This window comes from Microtus ochrogaster, linkage group LG4 (assembly GCF_000317375.1).
Source record: "Microtus ochrogaster isolate Prairie Vole_2 linkage group LG4, MicOch1.0, whole genome shotgun sequence".
Lineage (NCBI taxonomy): Eukaryota > Metazoa > Chordata > Mammalia > Rodentia > Cricetidae > Microtus > Microtus ochrogaster.
This window is the reverse complement of record NC_022030.1, coordinates 46,191,359-46,201,099: the sequence shown is the minus strand read 5'-3', so window position 1 is coordinate 46,201,099 and position 9,741 is coordinate 46,191,359. Positions and strand designations below refer to the sequence as shown.

The 9,741-nt window shown below is 40.6% G+C and overlaps 1 protein-coding gene across 1 annotated transcript in view; it reads left to right on the top strand.

Annotated features, from left to right (window-relative positions):
* Positions 1 to 9,741, top strand: part of Pard3b (par-3 family cell polarity regulator beta) — a 1,033,383-nt gene that overhangs the window by 851,942 nt on the left and 171,700 nt on the right. The gene's annotated exons all lie outside the window — the stretch shown is intronic.

Genomic DNA, 9,741 nt, shown 5'->3' with positions numbered 1-9,741 from the left:
TAAGAGGCTGGAACTAATGGGTCAGGCAGTGATTAAAAGAATACAGTTTCCGTGTAATTATTTTGGGACATAAGCTAAGCTAGCCATGCGGGCGGCAGGGTGCTGGGGATGCAGCTCCGCTGCTCTTATTTCAACACATGTGATACAGTTAATACAAATATAATGCAATTATATATACAAATACATAATTATATTAGTATAAAGAATCAAGATATTTTATTTTAAAAAGAATATGTAGGTTTTTATTTACAGTTAAGTAACATTTCGGCAGTGTTAAACTTGGATCAGAATTATCCAAGATGATGATTTTTAAAAACTCTGTGCTTTCAGACACAATGGGAATCAAGAAGTAGATGCCTCACAAAACGAAAACTAGATCTACTATGTTACATGCTCATGTTATTCTTGGGTCTATACTCACAGGACTCTAAATCAGCACACATGGAGAGATACTTACACATACATTTTTATGACAGAACTACCCACAATAATCAGGCAATGGAACTGGCTTAGATGTCCATCGTCAGATGAATGAATAAAGTGTGTCATGTATACATGATGGACTTTTATTCAGCCGTATGAAATCATGTCATCTGCAAGAAAACATATTTAACATAATCATGTTAAACAAAATAAGTCAGGTCCAGAAAGACAGACATCACATGCTCTATCTTGTATATGTAAACTAGGCTTCATGAAAGTGAAATACACACCCGTGCCCGTGTATGCATATATGACATGAATGTATAAGGTATTTGGGATGAGGAAAAGTTATAAGAAGTTAAAGGGAAACAAGAAAAAGATTTGAAGGAAGAAAGAAAAATAAATACTATAACATCTTATATGTTGTGTATGTAAATACATGTGTACATATATAATGTGAATCTCATGACACTAAGAGTATTTCAGTAAAATCTAAATTTGTTGAGGGAAAGCTTCTATTATAGAAGAATTTGTGTGTGTGAGTGTGTGTGAGTGTACATATCTGTGTGTCACTGTGTGTGTGTGTGTGTGTGTGTGTGTCATGAAGGCAGAGAAAGTCTATTTTCAGGGAGGAAGAAGACAAGAGAAAGTGACGGGTGAGGAACAGAAACAAAACACAGGGCTATATAAATATGAAAATGTCCTAAGAAACTCGTTATTAGTAAAATAATAGTGTTGAATAGAAAGAAATATGCACTTCCCAGCTCCACTCCTAATAAACTCTTGTCAGTGAGCACAACTGAACCTAGACTGTATTCACCCCCATTCATTTCAGAAGAAAAGGGTACTTGGGGAACAACTTATTCCAAATTAGAATGTGAGATTTGTTGTGAACCTGAGGCTACTTACTTCTCAGATCCCAGCAAAGAAACTATCAAAAGTAAATGGGTCAAGACAAAAGGACAGAGCAGCCGACACAGAGCCACCCTGCTAACTCTGGGCAGGGTGCGCAGCAAAGGGAAAAAGGAATGCACATGATTAAACCATTGTGTTCATGTATCATGGGTTAAATAAAAGTTCACAATAATTTCACAACCCCTGTAATGGGCAACACAGAAAAGAAGCCTCTAGTAACTCATTTCTCCCCGCTGTGAGAACCCAGGACACTAACGCCTTAATCTGGAAATCAGCAACAAAGAAAGAAGGAAGGAGGGAGGGAGGAAGGGAGGGAGAGAGGGAAGGAAGGAAGAAAGAAAAAAAGAAAGAGAGAAAGAAAGAAAGAAAGAAAGAAAGAAAGAAAGAAAGAGAAAGAAAGAGAAAGAAAGAAAGAAAGAAAGAAAGAAAGAAAGAAAGAAAGAAAGAAAGAAAGAAAGAAAGGGAGAGAGAGAAAGAAAGAAAGGGAGAGAGAGAAAGAAAGAGAAAGAAAGAAGTATTTTTACTGATTTGCCTGCGCTGGGAGAACTTCACTAAAATCAAAACTCCAACTTGTTGAGAGCAAGGTTTTCTTTTTCTTTTTCTTTTCTTTCTTTCTTTTTTTTTTACTGTCGTGCGAAATAGAACTTTTTTATTTATTTTTAATTATTTACTTTTTAAAAGCTATCTTTTCTCATTTTATATATCCCAGTTCCTACTCCCTCCCCTCCTCCCAATCCCTTCGCCTTCCCCCCCATCCTACCATCCCCATCTACTCCTCAGAGAGGGTAAAATTTCCTATGGGGAGTTAACAAAGTCTAGCTCATTGCTTTGAGGAAGAACCAAGGTAACCCTCCAAAGAGAATAGATTCTAAAGAGCCAGTAAATTCTGGTCTCACTGCCAGTGGCCCACAGTCAGTCTGCCTTAGCCATCCGACTCTCACCCACATTCTGAGGGCCTAGTTTGGTCCTGTGCTGGTTCCCTCGCTGTCAGACCAGAGTTGGTGAGCTCCCATTAGCTCAGGGAAGCTGTTTCAGTGGGTATCCCCATCATAGTCTTGACCTCTTTGTTCGTATTCTCACCTCTCCCACACTTTGACTGGACCTCGCGAGTCAAAAAAAGCTTTTCTTATAGAAGAATTCTAGATATATCTATAGATTTAGATATAAAGTGGCCTTCCAAATGATGATTTTACAACTTGTTATGAAATAATACAGCAAAACTCATTGATGGTTAAATGAAAAAGTAGTCACAGAACTTCCCGGTGGACTCCAGTTTGCTCTCTTGTAGGTAAAGTAACACAGCCAGGCATTGGTTGCATTCTTAGGGATACAACTCAAAGTGCATCGCTGGGATGCTATTACCCTGCAGCAACATTTTCATGAATTGACATGGTAACAATAGTGAGTTATCTTCGGTGCCATTGCTGTCTTAGCTAATCAAAATAAAATTGATTTTGATATACAACTTATGTCCTATGGAGGTGGTAATCAGGAAAACTTCATATTAAAATATAGACTTTGAAGTACACATTGAGCAGAACTGCCTTCTGAGAGGGTTATTGGGCCTGACAGGAGCGAATAAAATATTTCAATTAAAGAAACAAGACAATCAATTTGTTGATAAGTCACTTATGAAAGGGAACCGTGGTTATCAGCCAGCTTCTCAACAGTCACACTGTTGTACAAAGAGGAGCCACAAGTCTATGCTCAAGGAAAGACGACAAGCCAATAATTCAATCTGTCAAAAACAGCCTTTGGTACAGAAATCATATTTTTACACACTTAAGAAATGCTGCCTCAATGCATTCTTGAGGAAGACACACCGTGGGTGTCAGGACTATGGGCCTTTATCAAGTCTGATTATCTTTGTAGATTAAATGTCAAGTTATTTGCTGTGTTGGTTGAATGAGAATGGACCACATAGGTTCGTATGTTTGAATACTTGGTCCCCAGTTGGTGGGAACTGCTTAGAAAATATTAGCAGGTCCGGCCTTGTTGGAGGAGGTCTATCGCTGGGAGAGTGATTTGAGGTTTCCAAAGCCAATACTATTTTCAGTTAGCTCTCTCTCTTCTCCTCCTCTTCTTCCTGTCTTCCCATCCTGTCTCCTGTCTTTCCTCCCTTCCCCAAGTGTGTGTGTGTGTGTGTGTGTGTGTGTGTGTGTGTGTGTGTGTGAGTGCCCGCCCTGCTTCCCATGGACCAACCTCTGAAACTCTAAGCGAACCTCCAATAAACTCTTCCTTTGAATTTCCTTGGTCATGATGCCTCATCACAGCAATGAAAACTAACTGAGACATTTGCAAAGGTGCGGCCAAATGAGAATTACACAGAAATGTGCTTTTACAAGGCAGGCAAGGATCAGCTACAAGAGTGGATGGGCAGCATGAAGCTAGTCATAACACAGGGCTATGTAGCTCCCTTCACCTGCTTCTTAAGGAGCAGGATTCTTAGTGTGGGGGAGAGGAGATGCAGGTGTGACACAGCTGCAGCTGTCAGGGAGACTGCTGTTTATGAGTAAGAATGCTTAGGCCTCAGGGTGACAGAGCTGAACTGTGGTCTTCATGAGAGGAGCCCAGCGAAAGGTCCCGGAGTAAAATAGGGTCATGACCTCAGAAGGTCTTTATGAAGCCTCTCCAGCCTCCTGTTTCTTTATCCAGTTTCTCTGACACATACATTTTCCTGCCACCATTGCCAGAGATGATGCACCCAAAAAAGCTCATCAACACCCATGCCATGCTGCTTAGACCCAAACCGGAGCTATTTAAGCCTCCTTTCTCTACTCACAGGAAATGAACTAACACGGACAGTTCCTGTATTACTTACAAATATTAGTGCTCTATAAGAGTGTGTAATCTGGGGCTTTGTTTTGTAAAATGTAAGTATCTTTGTTTCATTTTATAATAAAAGTTAAAAGTAAAAAAGAAGAATATTTAACTTAACAGACTTTTTTTTTTTTTTTGGTTTTTCGAGACAGGGTTTCTCTGTGGTTTTGGAGCCTGTCCTGGAACTAGCTCTTGTAGACCAGGCTGGCCTAGAACTCACAGAGATCCGCCTGTCTCTGCCTCCCAAGTACTGGGATTAAAGGCGTGCACCACCACCGCCCAGCCTTAACCGACTTTTTAAATGTTGAACACATACATTAGATAAATCTTATGTGCGCATAACCTTTACTGGATACATCTTCTTGTAGAGAGGAGGTATCCCAAAACCAGCCAGTTTCTACATCATATTTATAGGCCAGGACTGAGTAAAGACTGTATGTCTTTGCCCGTTCATGGGTGTCCCTTCCTCTAATTAAAGAATCTAACACCATTTCCACAATTTATATCAAGATGACAAGTTCCTTCCACACCCAGGCCACATGGCCCTGCCCTTGTAGTTCCCATGCATGATGGACCATTACTGCTTTCTTTGCCACTGAATTGTAATCCCTTATACTTATGTCTCTCCTGTAGATGAACCAGGGACCAAGTATGGCTCTATTCTTCTTCCTAATACGCAGTGTAATTGCAGCAGATACTGAATGCATAAACAGTCAAAAAATTAGCAGAAAAGCTCACAAGACACACTGAAGAAGTTTGTAGTCCCATTAGGGGCAGAACATCAAGAGTGAATCAATAAAAGGTGTTGGTTCCGCTTTGTTTTTATAGTCTTAGTCCAACATGTGGAAATGGGGGATGTCCTCCAGTCAGAACAAAGGGCATGCTAGTGTATACACACAACACATGGAAGCAGACTGGTTTGTGTAATCCACCCACCCCCTCTCCAAAAGGAAGCCATTTAGTGACCGTTGTGAGCAAATTTTACAAGGCTTATATAATACAAATGTGTTCAATGCCTACAAAATTGGGCCTGAAAAATGCTATTGCATTTGTTCCCATTTGTAATTTTCAACTTTTATTGAAATGAAACAAACACACAGAAATTTCCACAGAAATCAATGGATTAAAGAACTTTATAGCTGCGTATTTCTGACAAATGCAGAGTTTACTGAAGCTACATGGTGTAGCGAAGACAAAGCAGTGAGGCCACTATGAGGCTGTAACTGACAAACTCTGTCCTCTGGAAAGATTAAAGAGAGATCTTTTACTAATGGAAGTTGAGTACTCTTAGTAGAAGGAGTTGAGCTGAAGGAATAATAATTTGTCATAACCGAGACACTTACCTTAAATACATATAAAAATTCAAAAACACGTAATATACAAAGGTTACATTAAGATGCATTCTAGAAGCAACCACATTATGACTTTCCCATATATCCTGCCAAGCAGTTCCATGCGGGAATGTCAGTGTGTAATTTACAAATATCACATCTTCCTGTATGGTTACCTCCGCTGGTTCTCACTTCCCTTTACAAAAGGAATAATGTTAAGTTGGGATAGTGATCTCACGCTAGTGACACTCCTTTGGAAGGCCCTAAAACCTTTCAGGGGTGGATCTTTGCTGAAATAAATATTTCTGTGACTAATTAAATGTATTTCATACCCTACAAATGTTTGAGATTTAAATTAGAATGTATGCTAAAACATCATCTTGAGTGACACAAGAATAGTAATTTAAGGTTACCAGTAACTTCAATTATACGTGTTTTCCTGAGGTAATTCCCTTCCCCACTTTGCTGTGTTACTGTCCTGGGAGTTTATTTTCTGTGATCTTGGATTTGTCACTTGTCCTGCTCCTCCATGAGTCGAGACTTTCCTTCACCTCTTCACCTCCCTTACTGCTTCTTTTTCTCCCTCCTTTGTCTCCTTGAAGTTTCCTTGTAGACAGGAGACTACGGTCAGGGCAGTCAGCTCTCCCAATCCATTAACCCCAGGTTGAAGTTGGGCCCACACATAAACACTGTTCTAGGCCCTTCCCTATCCTCAGGCTCTCTTTTACTTAGTAAAGTCACGCTGACTATGTTCCTGCAGACTTTCTTCCTTACTTCAGGGAAATATGTGCCTGGCTAAAACTATAATCATGTATTAGCTCTTGGCATCACCCCTATTTTAGTCTCAATTTTATTGTAAAGCATGGCACTGTAGCCACTTTTCACTCTGTTAGGGATTCATGTTCTTCCCCACTGCTTGGCCATGTGATGTTTTGGGGAATCGTGAGCTAGCCATGCTGTCACTCAGTCGTCTGCAATCCACTGGAGATCCCCAATCTGACTGAGAATGCAGTGGACATGCTCTTTTAGGAGACCGTTAGCGCAGCCTTCTCAGGAGCAGATTAAAGTGGTGTGCTGGCTACTCTAATGCCAGCTTGACCAAAGCTAGAGTCATTTTGGAAGAGGAAACCTAAATTAAGAAAATGCTCCGACAGGTGGCCTGTGGGTAGGCCTGTGCTCCATTTTCTTAAATGCTGTTTGATACGGAATGGTTCAGATCACTGTGGGCTAGTAATCCGGTAAATAAGAAAGCAAATGAACAAGCTATGAGGAGCTAGCCAGTAAACAACACTCCCCCCATGGCCTCTGCTTCAGTTCCTGCCTGCAGGTCCCTGCCTTGGCTTCCCTAGATGATGGACTATAAGCTATACAATGGAATAAACAAAACAAAGTAAAACCAGTTTTTCCGGTATTGCTTTGGGTCATGGTGTTTGATCACAGCAGTAGAAACCCTAACTAATACAAGTGGGATATGGCAACGTACCAACATCTCTTTGAATAAATCAGACTGCCATAGTCCAATAAAACTTCCTGCAGTTGTGGAATTTGTCCACATCTTCATTGTCAGTTCAGCAGCCACTGACTATATCTAGCTAATAATCACTTGAATGAATTTATAAGACTAAAAAAGTTTTATTTTATTTTAATTAATGCAAGTTTAAATTTATAGGGCCACACACAGCAGATCTAGGCAATATAAAACATGAACACTACACACTATAGCCAAGGAAATGGAAATTACAAGGGATAATCAAGAAATATAATGGGAAGGAGGTAAACTGCCTTCAACGAGGGAAAAAAGATGTTTCAGTCATTCAGAGTTAGTGTACTCAGGACAATGGGGAGTGAGTGGCACCATGAAATGAAAAGATTGCTAGGTGATTCTGAAATTTGAGGATGTTAACAGGTTGAGTTTCCAGTGGTCAGGAGACTCCCAAGTAGAAACAACTAGAAACAGAATTCTCAGACTGCACAGAGTGGAGGCTAGTCACAACAAGACATATGAACTGGTTTCCTTTGACACGGTCTTGAGAGAGCCCTCTCTCTTATGTGTCCCCTTTCCAAGACTGCCTCGTCCTCCCTCACATGGAGAGACCCTGAAGTACAGCATAATAACGATGGTGCACAGAAATGACCACTTCACCTCCTGGGTGATTAATATGGAATTAGTTTCTGCCAGCCTCAGTAGTGCAGGGGAGACTGAGGAAAAAATTGGTTTTGTTTTAGCAAAGAAAAATACAAGATCCCATGTCATACATGGAGAACCTTTTCATCTATGAGTCTCTACATACTTAGGAAGCTTAACTAATTTGAAAACCTCAAAGAAAGAGAGACATGAAATAAGGAACTCAGATCCTGGTGTCCTATCTCTGCTATTTTAGAAAAATCAGGCTTGGCATTTTCGTATTCCATTAATCCACAAGTGTAGCCCCATGCTGCGGCCAGGGGGTATTTATCTTTGTACTGACGATTTCTCTCAAGGCATCGCAGTTATGAGAGAGAGGGAACACACAGAATAGCACCCTTGGACTTCCCTGGTGTCTTTTTTCCTTATTTACAATGGAAATCCATCCCTATCATTGTAGTACGGGAAGCATTCTCTGATAAACCAGCCTGCACCATTCCTTGGAAAATGGTAAATCTTTGTATAATGCCCACTTTAGGCTGAAACTCAAATTTCATTGGAGTAGACTGTCTTCTTTATAAAAAATTTTCCAAAACAAACATCCATGAATCTGGGACACACATGCATTGAAAAGGGACAGGAAAAGCTCTTTAATGAGCACCCTACTGTGTAATCTTTTCATCTTAATTCAGAATTCCTTAGAGATACAAACTGCCTTATGAAAAAAATACAAATCCTTCCAATTATTTATATGTCAGGTACGTTTTTAGCTTAGTCAAAACAGGTATGCAATATTGTATCCTGGCATTTCTTTTCATCTGCTGTGACCCCGAGGTAGGTGCTGCTTTTCTTTCCTGTGCTTCTTTCTAACTGTTTTATTTTGTTGCTTCTTTCTCTTGCCCAATTTCTTCTCCATTCTCCTGAGATAAAAAAAAAACTAAAATACAAATACTGTCCTCTCTCAAGAAAAAACAAAATACTTTGAAAGACCATGCCTTCTAACAATTTCGACAAAGGGTTTGATGTCTGAAAAATGAAAATAGCTGCTACATACAGAAACAACTGTATTTGTTTGAAGAGAAGTTGCTGGGGACTTCGGGATCTGTTTATACCTGGTCCAGGGCTTCTGTCTGTGTCTCCAGGCAAACATAGACCTTTCACCGCTAGCCATAGACTCTTACCGTCTCTGAGTTATGTATGGGTTTCAATTTTGTCCCCATCCTTCCTTGAACATCTCTTAAAGAGATGTTCAAGGCAGGATCCTTTTACTCTCGCATCCCATATATCCTACATCTTCTTTTCTCAAGGGTGAAGGGTAAAAGGTCCTCCAAACACCATCCACATCACGGGTGTCGAATAGGACATCTGAGTGCACTAGTCTAATGCCATCTGGATTCGTTCTTACAGTTCAGGTGGGTATGGAACCCACCTAAATACATGTTCTGCTCCATCCCCAGTCTCTACAGACTGTCACTGGCTACCAGTAACTTTCTGAGCTAGCACTTAGAGCTTCAGGGCTATGGAGTTCTGCCAGTAATGAAGTTTAATTTACTTATATGTGCCAATTCATCTCTGTCACAAGCCTATTAATTTCTTTATTATTTTACTCTGTCCCTAGCCCTTGCACAATGAGGCACAATGATCCCCATTTGTGTAACAAGAAAAAAAGGTGGAATCTCTTATAAATTACCTTCAATTCTGCTGCTTTTAGTGACCAGACAGTCCCTGTATTTCTTTTTCATATTTAAATCAATGTTTTCAAACTCTTCTTCAGAAGAATACACTGAAACTCTGGAGTGCTGTAGAGTGATGTCATAGCAAGTGTAGGATTCTGATGGGCTCTTTCCCACGCAGCCTTGTCCCAAGAAAGACTTTCACTGCACCTCTTTCAAGGCGGACGGTTGCCACAAGCACAGCTCCTTTATAGGGAGGGACTGCTGTCAGCCCCTCGTCAGTCAGAGATGTCTCCGGATACCTATAGCATCGCGCCCCTCATCAGTCAGAGACGTCTCAGGGTACCTATAGCACGGTGCCCCTCGTCAGTCAGAGATGTCTCAGGGTACCTATAGCATGGCACCCCTCATCAGTCAGAGATGTGTCAGGGTACCTATAGCATGGCACCCCTCG